An 18,652-nucleotide genomic window follows, 5' to 3' on the forward strand; every position below is an offset into this window, starting at 1 on the left:
TTTTGGCCAGTTGCCAGGCAACGGTGTGCTTGACAACAGCTGAGGATGAGTTGATGCGGCTCTCTTGTCACAGCAAGGAATCACTGCGAGCTGACCTTCCTTCCAGCGCTCGCACAAGGTCAGCGGCTGGAAGAGAAGAAGCCAAAATAGAAAAGAGCGTTGGTCTCATATGGGCTTTCTGAAAGTTCAAACTGGGAGGATAACCCCCCAGATCAAAAGGTACAATTGTCTTTAGCAGCAACTGTCACAACAAACGTGTACTTTGCAGTATTACTTATCAAAACACAGTGTTTGTATGGTGTTGGTGGTTGAGTCTGAACAACAAACTCTAATGCTACGTTCACATTGGGCATAAGAGTCTTCACACTCTCCTGTTGATACTCGATACTAGCACGTGTACCTATTATTAGAGGAAGTTTGGTGCGAAATGTAGATATTGTGCAAATCTGGTCCGGATTTTGAAAGTCTCTTGCATTGGACGTTCTCTAACAGAAGGAGAATGTTCCAAAATATATACTGACCTTCACAGAAATGGCAGTTTGTCCAAATGCTGCTTTTCTATGAGGGACATCGCAGTCACCTCTAGAGATAGTTCTGGTCTTAAGACTGCTGTGAGTTCTTTTCTTAAAGAAATCAGACGTTATTTGACGGTATTTGTTTAAACGTCTCAAAACTCAATAGATTATCCTTTTTAAAGAAATGCTGAAATGACAGGGGTTTCATCTTTTTAAAAATTATTTTTTGGAAGTATCCGTTTGTGACAGTTACACTAAGTGGTAAATGCAGGCTTGTTTCTGTGTTTACTGAAAAAAACAGAGCCTTGAAAGTTGAACAACTTGTCATTTTTCTCATTTTTTAACATTTCGTGACTTTGGAGAGTGTAATCTTGACAGTTTTTAGAGCCAGAGCTATCAAGCTCCTGTCCTGTGCGGTGGCTTGGCGTGTCGGTTACAAACTCAAGCAAATAGATATGATTCATCACGTCTGCCTGGGAGTGTGTTTCTCCTATGACGTTATCTCTGTGAAACACTGCGTTTCTCCAAATCCCACCAAGTGTGAGCCCACCTGCCGCTGCTCCTTTTCTAGTCTCCAAGCAAACGCCTCAACAGAGACCCACCACTGTTGACACCCGTAGCTTATGGGAATACTGTCACTGAGTCACAAACACACACAAAGAGGGGCTGTCAGGGTAGGTGGGCAGAAAAGCCCTCTAGTTTCAGTAGAAGTAACTACATAGAAAGAGAATTAAATATTAAAAGTCAACTGGGAGGGACTGAAGCAAACACACACGTCTCCTGTTGTGTATCAGTGATGCATGAAACCTTTCCAGTAATAGCCCCAGGTAAACACAAGAACATGTCCTTAAATTATCCTCTAAACAAGCTTTTGTTCCTTTCTAGAACTAGTTATTCACCATCCATTTGGATTGTTTGGATTTTTCATGCAAAAACACAAAGAATTTGCTTTTGTGGGTTTTAGTAAAAGTTATGATTTTATCCGACGTCTTCCGGAGGTATCACTACTAAAGTATTGGAGCGTCACATGGTCACACCTACAGGAACTCTATTGATAGACTTCATATGATTGTTCTCACCATTTTGTCTTCTTGGAAGACTATGCTATGTACATACCAGCCATGTGACCTGCATTCTTGAACCGGCTTTTCAAGCATATGGTGTTCACACTGGACTGTTACGACCCATGTACTCACAGCTGGAAGAGGCTTGGTCCGAAATGTCTCAAATTTCACAAATCTTGCTCCAGACTTTTTTTTTCACAACTCTATTCCAATATATGAACAATTTGATGTCAAATAATTCCAGCCGACCACAAATTATAATTATTCGTTTCTCCTTCGTTATCACTTTACAAATGGTTGTGAGTTCAGAGGTCATTCGTCACTATCAAATCTGACCAAATCTGAGTCTCTGATTGGTGTGAGGTAGTGCTGCCACAAATGATTATTTTAATAGTCGACTAATCACCGATTATTTTTTCTGATTCGTCGACTAATAGGGTCATGGGCAAACTGGATGTAAAGCACACATCTTAACCATCATTAGCTTTAAACTAACTAAAAACTGGATATATGACAAATATAGTCATATATCCAGTTTTTAGTATCTCTAATAGTATCTCCAGGGTTTGTTCCAAAAACTTGGCAGCTGTCCCGGTGTTTGTTAGACGGAATGGTGCTGCTTAATGGTTCATTTTGCGGTGAAATTGGGTCACAAATACAGACGACACCAGATGAACATTTCAGGATTCATTAAAATGATGAGGACATTGTATTCTTTTCTGATTGGCCCTGGCTGTGAACGTTTTTTTATCTCTTTAAAGCATCATAAATCTCCTTATTCAAAATCATTCATTAAATCCTTCACTTCAACTTTAGGTCAAATTTCCCGTCACAAATAATTGTTTTATTACATTTGTGGGGACACAACAAATTCCTAGATTTTAAGCTGAAACACCTTTTTTTGTTCAACTTGACAGTGATGTCCTAAAGGTAAAAGTGAGAACAAACAAATTAACGTTGTTTACAAGTCTGAAACCTGTAATTGGAAGGTTGCAGGTCGAGTTCCCACCTTGCCTGCTCATTCATGTGTTAAAGTGTCCTTTGGGAAGACACCAAAATCCCACTTTGTTCTTGGTGGTTACAGATTAGCACCTTTTCATGGCAGCAGAGTGTGAATGTGTGTGTGCACGGGTGAATGGGACTGTGACTTTTAGGGCATTTGGCCTTCATCAAGGTAGAAAAGAGCTATATAGACATACACAATTTTCCCTTTAAATGAACTCCCTGCTTTGAAACATGAGGACGACTGAAGTCCAGATTTCTTGACCAAGTCACATCTCTGGTTTTGGTTGGGTGGAAAACCAGGTGTTAGATCTCCAGAACCAGCTTTAAAGGACTCCAATGAGTAGTAACAAAACAAAAAATCAGTTGTGAATAACCCTGAATTGTTTCTGGTCCGTCTGTGGTGCATCTCCCTTTGGCAGTCCGTCTCGTGATTGTCGGTTAGTTTACATTGTCTCCATTGCGTCTTCGGTCGACCCCCCCTAGCTACCAGAGGAGTGGTTTGTCCTACCACCCCTGTGTAAAGTAGTTTGTTCTTCTCTCTTTGTTTCTACAAAACTTAAGCAGCCAGGCTCCATATCTTCCCTGTCCTCACAGAGATCTTGTAAAATGCATGTTTAGCATCATACATGATGCCATATCCATTTGGTGAAATTGACATCGGTGTCGTCTGCTGTGTCACCTTAAATATAAAATAAAAATGCTGTAAAGTTTTAATTTGAAAGTACAGCGGAAGTTTTTACTTTGAAACCTGTTTTAGTTTTTTGTCTTTTTGCCACGACATTGACAAGTTAACAAACTTGGCTGCTGAAAATGCTGAAATTAATAGTTAAAACGCTGAAGCTGATACCTGAAATCCCTGAAGCTGATGGCTGAAAACACTGAAGCTAATAGCTGAAGCTGATAGCTGAAAATGCTGAAGCTGAAAACACTGGGGTTGATAGCTGAAATTGCTGAAGCTATTAGCTGAAAATGGTGAAGTTGATGGCGGAAAACACCAAGGCTAAAAGCTGAAGCTGATAGCTGAAAATGCTGACATTGATAGCTGAAAACGCTGAAGCTGAAAACACTGGGGTTGATAGCTGAAATTGCTGAAGCTATTAGCTGAAAATGGTGAAGTTGATGGCGGAAAACACCAAGGCTAAAAGCTGAAGCTGATAACTGAAAATTCTGAAGCTGAAAACGCGGGAGTTGATAGCTGAAATCGCTGAAGCTAATAGCTGAAAACGCTGCAGCTGTTTGCTGAAAACACCATGGCTAATAGCTGAAGCTGTTAGCTGAAAACGCTGACACTGATAGCTCAAAACGCTGAAGCTGATGGCTGAAATCCCTGAAGCTGATGGCTGAAAACACTGAAGCTAATAGCTGAAGCTGATAGCTGAAAATGCTGACATTGATAGCTGAAAACGCTGAAGCTATTAGCTGAAAACGGTGAAGTTGGTGGCTGAAAACACCAAGGCTAAAAGCTGATGCTGATAGCTGAAAATTCTGAAGCTCAAAACGCTGAAGCTGATAGCTGAAATCCCTGAAGCTGATGGCTGAAAACACTGAAGCTAATAGCTGAAGCTGATAACTGAAAATGCTGACATTGATAGCTGCAAACGCTGAAGCTGAAAACACTGGGGTTGATAGCTGAAATTGCTGAAGCTATTAGCTGAAAACGGTGAAGTTGATGGCTGAAAACACCAAGGCTAAAAGCTGAAGCCGATAGCTGAAAATTCTGAAGCTGAAAACGCGGGAGTTTATAGCTGAAAACGCTGCAGCTGATTGCTGGAAACACCATAGCTAATAGCCTAAGCTGTTAGCTGAAAACGCTGACACTGATAGCTCAAAACGCTGAAGCTGAAAACGCGGGAGTTGATAGCTGAAATCGCTGAAGCTAATTGCTGAAAACACTGAAACTGATAGCTTACTAAAATATTATCTAAATACCAAATTATCCTAAAAAACAAAACAAAGAAGCTGAAATATTAACTAAACCCCATAACAGCCTAAAAAAAATGAAAAAAAATAAAAACTATTAGAATGACAATTTCTGAAACCGTAACTTTTTAATATAATTATGAATATTAAAAAACAGACATATTATTTCTGAATAAATCAACTTAAACCCAAAATAAAATTCAATATTTTACTCTACGTAAAAATACACTCAAAATTATACAAGTTAGAAATGAGCTTCAGATAACATCAGGCCATTAATAACAATAAAATAAAATGATCTGCAGGGCCGAATAGAATTACCTGGAGGGCCTGATCCGGCCCCCGGGCCTTGACTTCGACACATGCTCTACAGTCATTCCAAATCTCCATTTGGACCTCATCTGGCGGAGCTTCCCTTCTACCTAAATGGTTTCTGTTTCCAATAAAACCGCCTCACTATAAAGGAGCCATACATCCCAGAACTACAGTAAAATCGCTGAGCTCCTCAAATTGGCCCATTCATATTCAGAATGTTTGTAAATGGAGGCCGCAGCACCACGTTTATTAACACACACCGAGAATCCGATTCCGACACTTTTCCTTCCGAGGACATTCGTCAGAACTCTGCACATCAATTTCCCAAGCTTCCTCATTAATCGCTGCACCTTTTACCTTTTTTTCAGAGGCAATTTAACATTACTGTGGGTGAATGGAGGGAATAACGGCGCTAATAAAACCTCAAATGAGAACAGTGAGGGTGTCGTGAATGGTATCAATGATTCAGCCGTCAGTTACTCACTCGTCGAATGGGTGCTTTTAATTTCTTTACGATGGAAGGGGAGGGCGCTGTGCGAAAAGCCGCTCTCGTCTGTTTTGTGACCCATTGATGGATAATCGGAGGACGTGTCAGAAATGAGGCAAACAAAACATAATTACAGCTTTTCCTCAACTTGGTTCGCCCTCCTTTTTTTTTTTTTTTCTGCTCCGTCATGTTCGACAGTTACTAATGGCAACGGGAGGAGGGAGTGCTCCGCCATGCCTGGCTGCCTCCTCTACTTAAGAGACATGCTTCCTTTCCGTTTGATTCCATTATAATCTCTGATGAGCTGCCGCTCAAAGATCTCGCTGAAAAACCCGGAGAACAGACGCAGGTGTGAGTTCGGGAGCCCCAACCTCCGAGTTCAAAGCGAACGTCGCCATGCCATTGCCTCACATCGATGCTGATTTGTCCCTTTGTGTTTCATTATTGTTCCCTTCGAGGGTGTTTGTGTTTCCGCGGCGGCGTGAAGCTCCGAAAACATCCAGTCTGTTAGCACAGCCGCTCCAACGGCTTCTTATTTATCAAACTGGCGGGCAGACAGAGGTGGCACTGCCCCTCTGCCTGCCAAATAGGGAGCTGGCCTCACTCTGATAACTTTCAACACAACATGCCCATTGCTCTGACGGTGCCAAATTAGGAGCAACTCTGGCTAAGATAAGTCTAATAGGCCCGCGCTGTGGGAAGGTGATAGACTGCAGCTGGCCTCAAAGACTGATGGGTTTGGGTTTGTGCTGCTGGGCGGGGAAGTAAGACAGAACCGGTGAGGGAAGCGAGCAAATACTTTCTTTTTGCTATTCTATGCAGGTAGACCCCCCCCACACACTCAGTGCTCGGAGCATGACTTATTTGACCCGGATGAAGCAAGAATCCATCCTCATAGAGGACACGGCCTAAGTGTGTCTGCCAAGTGAAAGGATGTTGATTTTTTTTAAAGTCCTTGTTCGTCTTTCTATCAGTAAGCAAAGCTGCTGCCAACCTTTGCTGGCACACATAGAGGCTGATTGTTCAGCCAAACTGTGACTTTCGACGGTTCAGATCATTTAATCTCTTTGCTCTGAGGGAAAGTGTAAATATATGTCAAACTCTGCAGTGTCCGGGAGCATTTGGGCTCTTTATGGCTAAACCAAAGCAAAGCTGGGATCTGGTTCAGTTCAAGCATCATTTGGAGTACCGTGTTTAAGTCGCAGACGCAAAAAAATAAAAATAAATTACATAATAAAGGAAGAAAAAAATCACATATAAGTCACAGTTTTGGGAGATATTTATTGAACAAAACAGGAACGACATTTCATCTTGAAAGGTAAAATCATAATAACAGCAATGATAACAATAATAAACGGGATATATGCCTCATTAACATAACTGTGTGTAGCTTCATAAAACACAGAAGGAAGAGTCAAGAAAACTCTTTATCACTGTAAATCAATGAATCCATTGAATTCTTCTGTGTTTGTCCATTTTGAACCACTCCTTCTTTTGTGTTGTGGTCAGTACCAAATAATGGTATACACACCTTCAGTTTTCTCTAGTGGTTGTCAGTGGTAAAAAAAAAAAAAAACTAGCATATTTGATTTTTGGAAATCACATATAAGTCGCACCTGAGAATATGTTGCACCTTCTTAGTATAAGTCCCACTTGAGTACAAGTCGCACCTGAGTATGAGTCGCACCTGAGTATATGTTCCACTTGAGTATATGTTCCACATGAGTATAAGTCCCACATGAGTATATGTTGCACCTGAGTACAAGTCCCACCTGAGTATAAGTCCCACCTGAGTATAAGTCCCACCTGAGTATAAGTCGCACTTGAGTACAAGTCGCTCCTCAGTATATGTTGCATCCGAGTATAACTGTTTTCCCGACAACCTATATATAATCTTTGGTTGAAGACAGTCTGAAAAGAGTCCAAACGCAAGGTTCTGGACTCAATACAGACCAAATGAAGTGGACTCGGTCCAGACCAACAGACTTTTCCAGTCTGCATACACCCTCAAACTCCTTTACTATCCGACCCCTCCCTGCTTGACCAGGTGGATCATAACCTTTTCTTTTGATCTGGATTTCAACCAAACTCTAGTTTTCTCTGAATCTGTCGATGGCGATCTGGAACCATTACTTGGGTCCAGGCTTGGCAGCCCCGATTGAACCCCAACGAACCTCCTCACAACCCGTTTACAGGAGATCTGGAAGACTTACATTTGGAAGAAGCATCTCTGAGTTTTCAAAAGTCAAAAATAAACAGCTGCAGCCTGTAATTTATGCCCTGGCGGCATCATTGGAAGCACATGTGGCAGGCTTTGTGCGAGGCCGACGTTTGCCTGCCTGACTGAGTGACTGATGGCGGAGTGTTTGCAGCAACTATTCATGCGCCATGAACCATGAGACTTGGTGTGAATATTAAGTGGCTTAATGAGCTTGTTTTGTATTCCAGCTCTCTTTCATTCTTTGAGTGGGAGAGCCTAACCTTCCTGAAAATAACAGCATCATTTTCAGATGATTTTTGTATGTTCAGGATCAGTTATGGCTCATGAGTTCTTGGTTTTCATTTGTGATTCCCTGAAGGACACCGTTTGTCTCGTACAATGTGGTACTGTCACACATCTTTGCTTACACTGATTTAGATTCAATTTTTTAGGTGGACGTAGTTAAAAAATGTTATTAACAAATCTGTCTTTTCCTTAATCCTTAATCACATGCTCCTGTACGGACGTTTGCTGGTTTATTGGGTTGTCAAGAACCATAGAGGGGGGTAGAGAGGTGCGAAGGTGTGTCTTGCAGTTCGTACGACCACCTCAGGGAATGTACAATTGTCCTGCATGTGGAAAGTGTATTCGTATCATATCACAGTGGTATCGGATGATGTCCTGATGCCACACTCTAGTTGCAAGCATTCTAATAGTTTTTTGGACTATTTTGACATTTAGTAAGACTTTTTAGGCCATTTTGGCATTTAGCTAATATTTCAGCTACATCCTAGCGGTTTTGGCTAATTAAGCCTTTTTTCCAATTTTTTAGGTACTTTTGAAGTTTAGCTATCTTTTCAGGAACATTCTAGCTGTTTTGACTAACGTAAGTTTTTTTTAGGCTAATCTGGCTTTTAGCAAATATTTGAGCTGGCTATCAGCTTCAGCCTTTTCAGTAATCAGCTTCAGCGTTTTTGCTATCAATTTCAGTGTCTTCAGCTATCAGCACTAGCATCTTCAACGGCCAAATTCGGCTTACAGCATTCACAATAGTATTATTCTAGATAATGCTATATATCTAGCTCATAATATGTTAAAAAGATACGGTTTTAACATTTTAAAAATGTAGTTTTAGAGTGTTCATTAAATGTTTATCCTGTTCGGTCCGCAACCTAAGGTGTGTTTTAGATTTTGGCCCCTTGTGCGATTGAGTTTGACACCCCTGCTGTAAATGATACGCAGGTGCCCTTACAAGCTACTCTGATTGTCTAATTTCCACATTCCTAACAATCAGGCTGCACAAAAGGAGCTAGCATTCATCACTTAAACAGCACTAACTGGCTCCTTGCACAAAGCCAACAAATAAAGACCATCAGAGAATCGGTACGGCACACCTGCGAGTCACCTACATCACCCTCACTTACTTTACGTGTTGCATAAGTGTTGATATTTAGTACGGCCACCTGCCCCATTCAGGTTTGTGCCAAACCCTTACAGAAGTCGTCATTATCGTCCTAGCTTTGGCTAATACAACTATTTTGCATTTTAAATTTTAGAAAAAGTCCAAAAGCTCAGGCAGTCTTTTCATAGGAATGGTAGATTTAGACAGAGGAGGTGGGATTAAACGCACAGTACTTTCTGCACCTGCTGGAACGACCTTATCCTGTAAACTTGTCCAACACATCTGGCTGTAAAAGGGACTGACGTGAACAGAGATGTGGGGAGTGGCAGCACTGCAAGCACAATACCTGTGGGGTCCCACGTACTCTGCTTCCTGACAGGAACTCTCTCTTTGCACTCGTTCGCCCCGAGGCGTGTTCACTTCTTTGTATTTCACTCCAACTGAGTTTCTCCTCCAGTTTTCTCTGATTCGCCCTCTACCTTTTTCTTCTTGACCGGTGAGCCTGGTGACAGCTTCATACCTGCAAGGGTAACCGGGTTGTCATCATGCCTGGTGCATTGTTAAGACATACAATAAATAAAGAAAAACTCTCAGTTCTGGGGGGGTTTATTGGAGAAAGTCAGGTATTCGCTGTTCCTGTTCAGGCGAGAAATCATGCTAGTGCTGTCCAAACTCTGCTCCTCACTGTAGAGCTAAGATCGATTCCTGATTGGTTTTTGCACAGCAAAGAAAAAAGAAGGATTCTTACATTAGTTTTCCACTTTACTCTTACGCTAGTGGATTTTTTCCTGGGTTGAGCTCTATTTTCTTATTCTATTTTAGTCTAAAACAATTAATCATTCCAATTGTCAAAACTGACCCATTTAAACTTTTGTGCCAGTAAACTTTCTTTACAATGAAAAAGTATAAAATGTGCTGGTTTTCCAAAAGTCATGCCTTATTTGCTACCATCTCCCTGGATCAGGTGTGTTAAACCAATAAGGAGCTTCAGTGTCCGGTTTTATTCCAACACCCCTGATTTTAGCATCACTGAGCCATTTTCTTCTTTATTCTCAAACTGAGTTCAGTTTATTTAGCATTTACTTCTTAAATTAGATTAATTTAGCTTCTTTGATTAGCTTTCCTAATTTTTTTTGGTAAATGTTAGCAATAATCATTTTGTTTTACAGCGAATTGATTCACCATTGGGTATTGTTCAGTTTTGTGCAGCTTTTTGTACTGTTTTTCACGCTTTGTTCATCTTTGTTACACTTCTACAGCGTTCTCTCTTTTTTTTTAGCTTTTTTTGGTTTTCTCTAGAATTTTTTTAGCTTTGTTCAGTATTGTTTAATTGTCAGTAATGTTAAGGTTTTTTCTAGCTTTGTTTGGGATTATTTAGTAAATGTATCAATGTTCAGCTTTGTTTAGCTTAACTAGCTTTGTTTTGTTTTCTTTTTAGCTTCTTTTTAGCATTGTTCAGCTTCTTTTGAGCCTTGTTCATCTGTCTTTTTTACATTTTATTGCTTATTTTTAGTGTTGTTCAGCTTTTTTTTAGCTTTGTTTATCTTTCTTTTTAGCATTTTTTCGCTTGTTTTTAGTGTTGTTCAGCTTCTTTTTAGCTTTGTTTATCTTTCTTTTTAGCATTTTTTCGCTTATTTTTAGCGTTGTTCAGCTTCTTTTCAGCTTCTTTTTAGCTTAGGTTAGCGTTGTTTCATTTTTTTTTCAATGTCCAGCTTCCTTTTTAGCTTCTTTTTTTAGCAGTTCAGCTTCTTTTTAGCATTGTTTAGTATTTTTATCAACACTCAGCTTATTTTTTATTTTTGGTTCAACTTCTTTTAGCTTTGTTCAGCTTCCTTTTTAGATTTTTTTAGCAATGTTCAGCTTCGATTAGATTTGTTCACTTTTTTGTTTAGTTTTGTTATTCCTTCTTTGGCATTGTTGGTTTTTTATATTTTAGCAATGTTCTGCTTTCTTTAGCTTTGATTAGCTTCTTTTCAGTGTTGCTCAGATTCCTTTTAAGTTTTGTTCAGCTTTGTTCAGCTTTTTGGGGGCAGCTGTGGAGCAGTGGAAACCGGTTGACCTCTGATCAGAAGATTGCAGGTTTGATTCCCATGTGTCGAAGCGTCTTTGGGCAATACAGTTGAATCTGGTGGAATATTGGTGCTTGTGTTTGGCTGCCATCAGTGTGTAAATGTGGGACTGTGACTGTAGAGCCTAGAAAATGTTTTCTTCAGCTCCTTTTGTTCATTCAGATTCAATGTATTTTCTTCAGCTTTTATCTCTGTTAGAGTAGCTGAGGTTAGAAGAAATGGAATAACGCAGCATTTTGAGAAGTCACACTTAGACCTTTTTGTTCCATACATTGTTAAACGCGTATCAATAGACCATCAACTTTTTGGAAAGTTTGTCTCCCCTGACGCAGAGTGATCTATTGCTGTTCGGTCAGATGTGTAAGAGTTAGCATAAGCTGATAAATCAGTTCAGCCGTGTGTTTGCCTCATCTGTCATCACTCCACAGATACATTTTTAAAGCCTTGTGGACCTGGAGTCCGTCTCATTCTTTTCTGTCTGCTGCTTCTAAATCATGTCGGTGAGCGACTCGGAGACTTCTTAACATAAATCTGAGCCTCGCTGTTTGAAGCGGCGTGCTTGTCTTGTAGATTTTATAGACTGGGCCTTACCACACGAGTCCGACGGGACTTTGTGAGCCGATCATAAAGTGAGAAGAGTGTGACCCTCCTCTTCCTCGGAGCGACTTCATTCCGAGTTTACCTCTTTACCTGCGTTCAAAACAATCAGCGATGTGACAAGGTGCAGCTGCAAATTACAAGGTTGACGCCCAGCGCTGGCAGGCGCCACACGTGGGAGCAGGGAGGAAACGCCTCGCCGTCAGGCCGTTTTATTTGTTTTTTATTGCTTCCTAAAATAATAAAAAGTTGTTTGGAGTTTGACAGGTTTATAACCACCAGCGATTTACCGCGCTGCTCAGCCTGTATGACGGGAATCTCACATGGATTTGAGATGCACCATCAGCGTCCCAAAGCACATTTTCTAAAGTACTTCTGTGAGATTTTTGTGTAACATTTGAATGTAATATCTCAGAAAAAGTGTTGCTTTTAGAGAACCAGGTGTAATGCTGATCCTTAAGGGTACATTTACAAAACTGTTCCATTGGATTGTTTGTTTTATTGAGTTTTGGGGACGATAAAAAAGTCATCCCAGTTACTTCTTGATCCAAAAAGCAACTGAGTAACTGAATGAGCAATAGAAAAAGTTTTTTTGTCGATTAAACGTATAATAAAACACAAGACTGAGACTTTCAGGAGACACAAACAAAAATGTGACAAGCTTGTATGAAGTCTGTACGTAAATTCAAGCTCTTAACAATAATTATTTAAAGAAAAACTGCAACAAGAGTATCGATCTCATCCCACTAATATCAATACTTCACCTTGGTATCAGTACTACCGATACTCAGATCGATACTCTCATCCAGACAACCCGACCAGTCTCTCCTTCTGGAATTTTCGATTCCTTTCTCTTTAAGTTCTTCGGGTTAGTTTAATTCATTTTTGTTTTGATCTATATAACCCCACCCCCAAGAGAGCATCTGTTGGGGGAGGGTTAAGTTGTTGACGCAAATAATCAGCTCTCAAAAGTGCAGTGTGAAAGCAGTGTAAAAGGACCTGAATTTACTCTTTTGCTGAATATTTTCTCATTTAAATACACAGACATTCAAATTACAGTGAAGTTGATTTCCTCGATTTATTTGGATTTTAACACATAATCAAAAGAAGTCGTCTGTGAAATGAATCTAAACCAGTCCTTTAGTTTTTCACATAATTTCAACATTTAGCAAAGCATTATTTTAGAACTATAATCTACTATAAAACAACTGAAACAATGAACACGCTGCGCTGGGAAGTTAAAGAAATAAACTAAAACTTCTGACTCAGCACAAGTTCATTTTCATCTGAAACGCTGAAAGAAAATGACAGAAACCTCCTGAAAGAACAGAACGCTTCATGAAATTTACATGAGCCGCTCCAAATGCAGCAGAAACCAAAGGTTCTTTTTGTTTTTAACACCTTGTCATTGTCTCTCTGCATACATTTCTGACTTATTTCACTAGTATTAATTCTATCTTGAAATGAAAGGTTTTTTATTTAAAATATGCAGCACTTACAGAGAAAAAAACTAAAGGAAGATGTAGTATTTTTGTAAAAAAAATTAATTTACATGCAGATATGGATTTAAATATATTTATATATATATATGGATAAATATGTGTGAATTTGTTTGGGTATTTGCTCCTGAAAGCAATTTCTTTTCCCAATAAAACTGAAAAAAAATCAAAATTTGTTTAAAAACTTGTCCGACTAATCTTCAAACTCGACAAACGGTGTGAGGGAGGGAAATGGTTTATCTGAATTGTTTACGTGAAGGTCAGATTGATTGAAGGTTCTGTGGTATAGAGACGTCTCAGCCATTCAGAGGAGCCGTCCTTCACCGCCGTCTGAGGCCGCTGGTGGCGTAAAAACCTCTGAATCCGACAACAAACCGTCCAGAACTGACACTCGCCGTGACGCCGTTTGTCACCTTCACTCCTTTTGCATGTTTTAATTACGGCGCGGCGAGATTGGAAAGCGTCAGTCCCCGTGTTACCCATGAATGACAGGATAAGAACAGAAATAAAGGTGATGTAGACTGAGAATATGATATGAAACAAGAACAGGAGAAACCTTCATTAGTGGCGGAGCTTCATTTCTGCTTCCAATAACTATCAGCCCGACGTGTCATCATTTATTCTGATGCCTCAGAATGAATTCTGGGACGGGGGGGCTGTCATAGCCCCAAATTTGTTGTTGTAGCTGAAGGCAGGTTGGAAAAAAAAAAGAAAAGGTTTTAATTAACAAGCCAAGGTGCTGCCAGAGTCCAGAAATCCAAGAGTGCGGATGCGAGCAGGAAGCAGGTCTGTTTGTTCTCCTCGCCGCCACGGGGCCAAAGCGGAGACGTGGATTTGGCGCTGGATGAAGGAAACCTGCTGGGATGTGTTGAGGTGGGAGGTAAAGAGTGGCAGAGCGGTTCAGTCAGACGGAAGAACAAACCCGGATGGAGACGTTTCAAAGCGACCCAGAAACGGCAGTTTGGAGTTGTCAGCTTTTGTTGGACACTTTCTTGGTGCAGCCAGACAGTGAATGGATTTGGCTTTGGGAAGAATAGGAATTCCTCAAACTTTAAGCCGTTGTCCGCCGAGTGGTAAGAAGATGGGAAGAATATTTACTCCTCCATGACTCCATCCATTCCATCACACAACCCAGCTACTGTTGGGCTAAAGCAGAGCACACACTGAACATGTTTCAGGGCCACACACCACTTTATGTTGAGAACACGTCACACACCCACAAAGTACATTTTCATACGTGAATATACGTGGATAAAGTGAGACAAGTTGTGGTGTTTACATGGAAATTTCACAGATGTATCCCGAATGAACCACGTTAAAGTCACGTAAGAAGCACAAATAAATGGCCTATACTTGTATAGCGCTTTCTACCCAGAGCGCTTCACAGTCACAGACCCATTCACACACACATTCACACACTGGCGTACACCGGCAATTTGGGTTAGATGTCTTTCCCAAGGACACTTTGACACATGGGCGGGCAAGGCGAGAATCAGCCTCGCAATCCTCCAATCAGGAGTCGACCGCCCTACCACAGCACCACGTCCACTCCTGCTCAATCACTCAAAGAAGACGCAAACCAAGGTGTTATTGAATTTCTTCGCTTTGACAAATAGTTGTCAGCTTTTGTCTTCGTGTTATCGGCTTTTGTCATTGTTTTGTGGTCTTTGTAGTTGCACTTCGGCTTTTGTCGTCGCGCTTCAGCTTTTATCTTTGTCCTTCAGCTTTTGTCGTCGCGCTTCAGCTTTTATCTTTGTCCTTCGGCTTTTGTCGTCATGCTTCGGCTTTTATCTTTGTTCTTCGGCTTTTGTTGCCGTGTTTCGGCTTTTGTCCTCGTGCTTCAGCTTTTGTCGTCGTGCTTTGGCTTTTGTCCTCGTGTTTCGGATTTTGTTGTCGTGCTTCGGCTTTTGTCTTCGTGCTTCAGCTTTTGTCCTCGTGTTCCGGCTTTTGTCGTTGTGTTTCAGCTTTTGTTGCCGTGCCTCAGCTTTTGTCCTCCTGTTTCGGCTTTTGTCTTCGTGCTTCGGCTTTTGTCTTCATGCTTCAACTTTTATCCTCGTGTTTCGGCTTTTGTCGTCGTGCTTCGGCTTTTGTCTTCATGCTTCAACTTTTGTCTTCGTGTTTCGGCTTTTGTCGTTGTGTTTCAGCTTTTGTTGCCGTGCCTCAGCTTTTGTCCTCGTGTTTCGGCTTTTGTCTTCGTGCTTCGGCTTTTGTCTTCATGCTTCAACTTTTATCCTCGTGTTTCGGCTTTTGTCGTCGTGCTTCGGCTTTTGTCTTCATGCTTCAACTTTTGTCTTCGTGTTTTGGCTTTTGTCTTCATGCTTCAACTTTTGTCTTCGTGTTTTGGCTTTTGTCGTTGTGTTTCAGCTTTTGTTGCCGTGCCTCGGCTTTTGTTGTCGTGTCGTGCTTCGGCACATTTGACTCCCACAGTTTGACTCCCAAAATGGCAGAGAGGGGGTCCAGACAGGCGCATGAAAGTTGTTTGTCAGTCCTGACGTGACTAAAGTGTTTCAAATCCAACACTGCTTTACTTCCTGTCAGAATCTGTTGGAGTTGCGTTAATTGCGTAAACGGTTGTAGAGTTGTGGTAGTGCAAAGAGTGTTAAGGTGTTGGCAGTGACATCTAGGATGTAAAAAGGGTTGAAGTTCTAAACCTGGTTTCTTTTTTCTTATTCTGTCATTGGTGGGTTTTGAAGAGATGAATCCAAAATGAACAAAGACGAAACCCAAAACTCCAGAAGTGATGATGGTTTTAGGTGAACTAATGCAGCAGGTTGCATTCAGACGTTGTGACTGCGCAGCATCACCAGCATGTAGGCCACCCCAGCATGATCGCTGTGTGCTGCATAACGTCGGCAGCTCATGGAGGAATCACACAAGCTTTACTTTTAACTCCCAAGACACACAAACACAACAAAAAGTCATTCAAGTCTCAGCCGCAGAAAAAGGCGGCGAGAAGACGGCGGCGTACACAAACTCACAGCTACTGTCATAAACACGCGCAGATGTGTACTCGCATCGGAAGATGATAAACGTCTCACTCGCAGACGAGCGCACAACGACGCTGGAGGACACACACACACAGTCAAACCCACAATGAGTGTTTAGCCATTTATGATAGCTGTTTGTTTGTTTTGCTTGGTAAATCCCAGCCAGCGCGCAGCTGCTGCTGGTGCGGGGAACTCTGAGATGAGGGGATTCATTAGTTCTTGTTTTTTTTCCCTCCATCTCGGCTCAAAAACATTGCATTTTGGCATCATTTGCAAGTATAGTTTATATACTTTTAAAAGTTTTTAACTCCACGTGTGAGTGTGGAAAAATGTGTGGAGGGAAGATGATGAAGATGATGGAGTTTGTCCCAACAGGAAGCTGAAGGAAGGAGGCGACACCAGATAATTGGATCCATGATGGTAAATGTGAAAATGTAACCCTTAAACATCCAGTGTTTACATTCTACTGTAAATATTCAACCGTTTACCCAAAGAATGAAATTTCAATGAATTCTGAAGTGGAGAAAAGGGTATTTAACACTTTACAGGACTGAAGTACTTATAAAATCAACGTAAATCCACTCATTTTGACAGAGAAACTCTGATGTCTCTGTGGTTTCAAGTTAAATATGTGACCAGCAACAACTTCACTGTTAAAGGGTTAAAATATGCCCCATTTCTCCATCTATCTATCCATCCTTTAATACTTCCACCCATCCTTACAGCCATCCTTCCTTCAAATCTTCCATCTATCCATCCATCCTTTAATACTTCCATCCATCCATACATCTTTCCATTCAACCATCCTTCAAGCCTTCCATCCCTCCTTCTGTCCACCTATCTATCCATCCTTCCTTCGTAAACCCATCCATCCGTCCATCAATCCTTCCATCCATCCATTTATCCATCCATCCATCGTTCCATCCATCCATCCATCGTTCCATCCATCCAACCATTCATCCTTCTGTCCATCCATCCATCCTCACATCTTTATATCCTACAGATCACTGAAGGTCTAGTGACATTTTTTTAAGTTTTCCTTCAACATGATCTCAGCTCACATGGAGAAGTTCCTGGTTCAAATGTTCAATATATAATACCCAACTTTTATAGTGCAGAGTGCTCAGCAGATGCTTCAATCAGATGGGATGAACAAATTTCTTTACAATTTGGAACGATGTGGAGATAAGAGTAATTCCCAGGAGGTCAAAGCCTGATGGGTAACCCTCAAACAAGAGTTCAACCAACTGAGGTACAGTCATCTCTGACTCTACGATGGCTTTAAATTCAGGAGAGAGAAAGGTTCTTTTATTAGTCACCCAAAAAATGTCTGCGTATAAATATTGCATTTCTGTCTCAAATCACTTCAAATATCTCCGTTATCCTAAAAAACAAGATTTTTTCCCCCCGGACTGTCGCAGACTCTGGCACCAAGTTACGTCAAACACGGCAATGATGGAAAACAATCACTTTATCTCCGTACTAGTGCCTTCCATCATGAGCATCGTACATCATGAGCAATCTGACCCATGGCACCCCTATTTCACCCACCATTACCCTCTGACTGCAGAGGAGCCCACTGGGCCGCTGACGCCCGCGGGAGCAAAATGACAGATAAACAAGAGCGAGCGACTCCGTTGGAGAAGATGTCGGACCTCAAACCAAGAACACAAAGGTTTGTGGTGGCACAGCGTGTGATCCTCCAGATTAAAAAAAAAAAAACTGGATCAATAGGAGCTCACCAGTTGCAGAAGAAGAATGAATTAGAGATCCGTCCTTCTTGTTTCTGTTATCCGTCCTGCAGCCACGCCTCCGGGAGCGGAGCGCACACTCGGACAGGACGGTCCAGAAAACACGCCGCATGTGCATATGCTCCCGCTCTGCGGGGAACTGGCCTGGTTTCGCTTTCACCGGTGTCAGGACTTCAGAGGCCTCATCTCCAGACTGATCTCAGGCTGTTCCTCTGGGAAGTGAACAGATGAAAGGAAAAAAGATGATACAAGGGGAAAAACGATTGTAGAACGTTAAGCCAGAGTGCAAAAAAAATGAATATTTTATTGTTACCCATTTATGTTTGATGTGATAAAAGCAGAGATAGTCTGAGGGCCAACCGTCCAGATTAGAATGAAACACATAAATCTGTAAGAATGGAAGATGAAAGGAGTGGATTCTTTGATCTTTCCTGTCAGCATGGCTAGCTAAGGTGCAATTGTTCTGGTTGTTCATGACAGATTGTTTTCTTTGCATCACCTGAAAACAACAGCTGATGACAACTCGCCATGGTCAGTCGAGAAATCTTGAGTTGGTAAAAGGTAAACGCCATCCATAAATTTTCGGAATCCCTTTCGCGGTTGCATGGATTGCTGGAGCCTATCCTAGTGACGTTTGGGCAACTCTTGATAAGCTACTGTTAGATCCGATGTGGTCAGTGCACACTGGGAACGGTACAACCCGGTTGCGCCATTCCAGGGGAGCACCAGGATGGAAGAGAGGGCCCAGTGAGCACTTCCGCCCCCTTTTGTAGAGGTCTGGTTGGCGTTCACCTTCAAGCAGTCGCAAGAAAAATGCACAAGTGTAACGCCCCCCCCCCCC

General features: G+C 41.5%; 1 protein-coding gene across 2 annotated transcripts in view; it reads left to right on the forward strand.

Moving 5' to 3' along the window:
- Window positions 1-18,652, forward strand: part of nlgn2a (neuroligin 2a) — a 238,306-nt gene that overhangs the window by 196,455 nt on the left and 23,199 nt on the right. The gene's annotated exons all lie outside the window — the stretch shown is intronic.

The sequence above is a fragment of the Oryzias melastigma genome, linkage group LG18 (genome assembly GCF_002922805.2).
Source record: "Oryzias melastigma strain HK-1 linkage group LG18, ASM292280v2, whole genome shotgun sequence".
Taxonomy (NCBI): domain Eukaryota; kingdom Metazoa; phylum Chordata; class Actinopteri; order Beloniformes; family Adrianichthyidae; genus Oryzias; species Oryzias melastigma.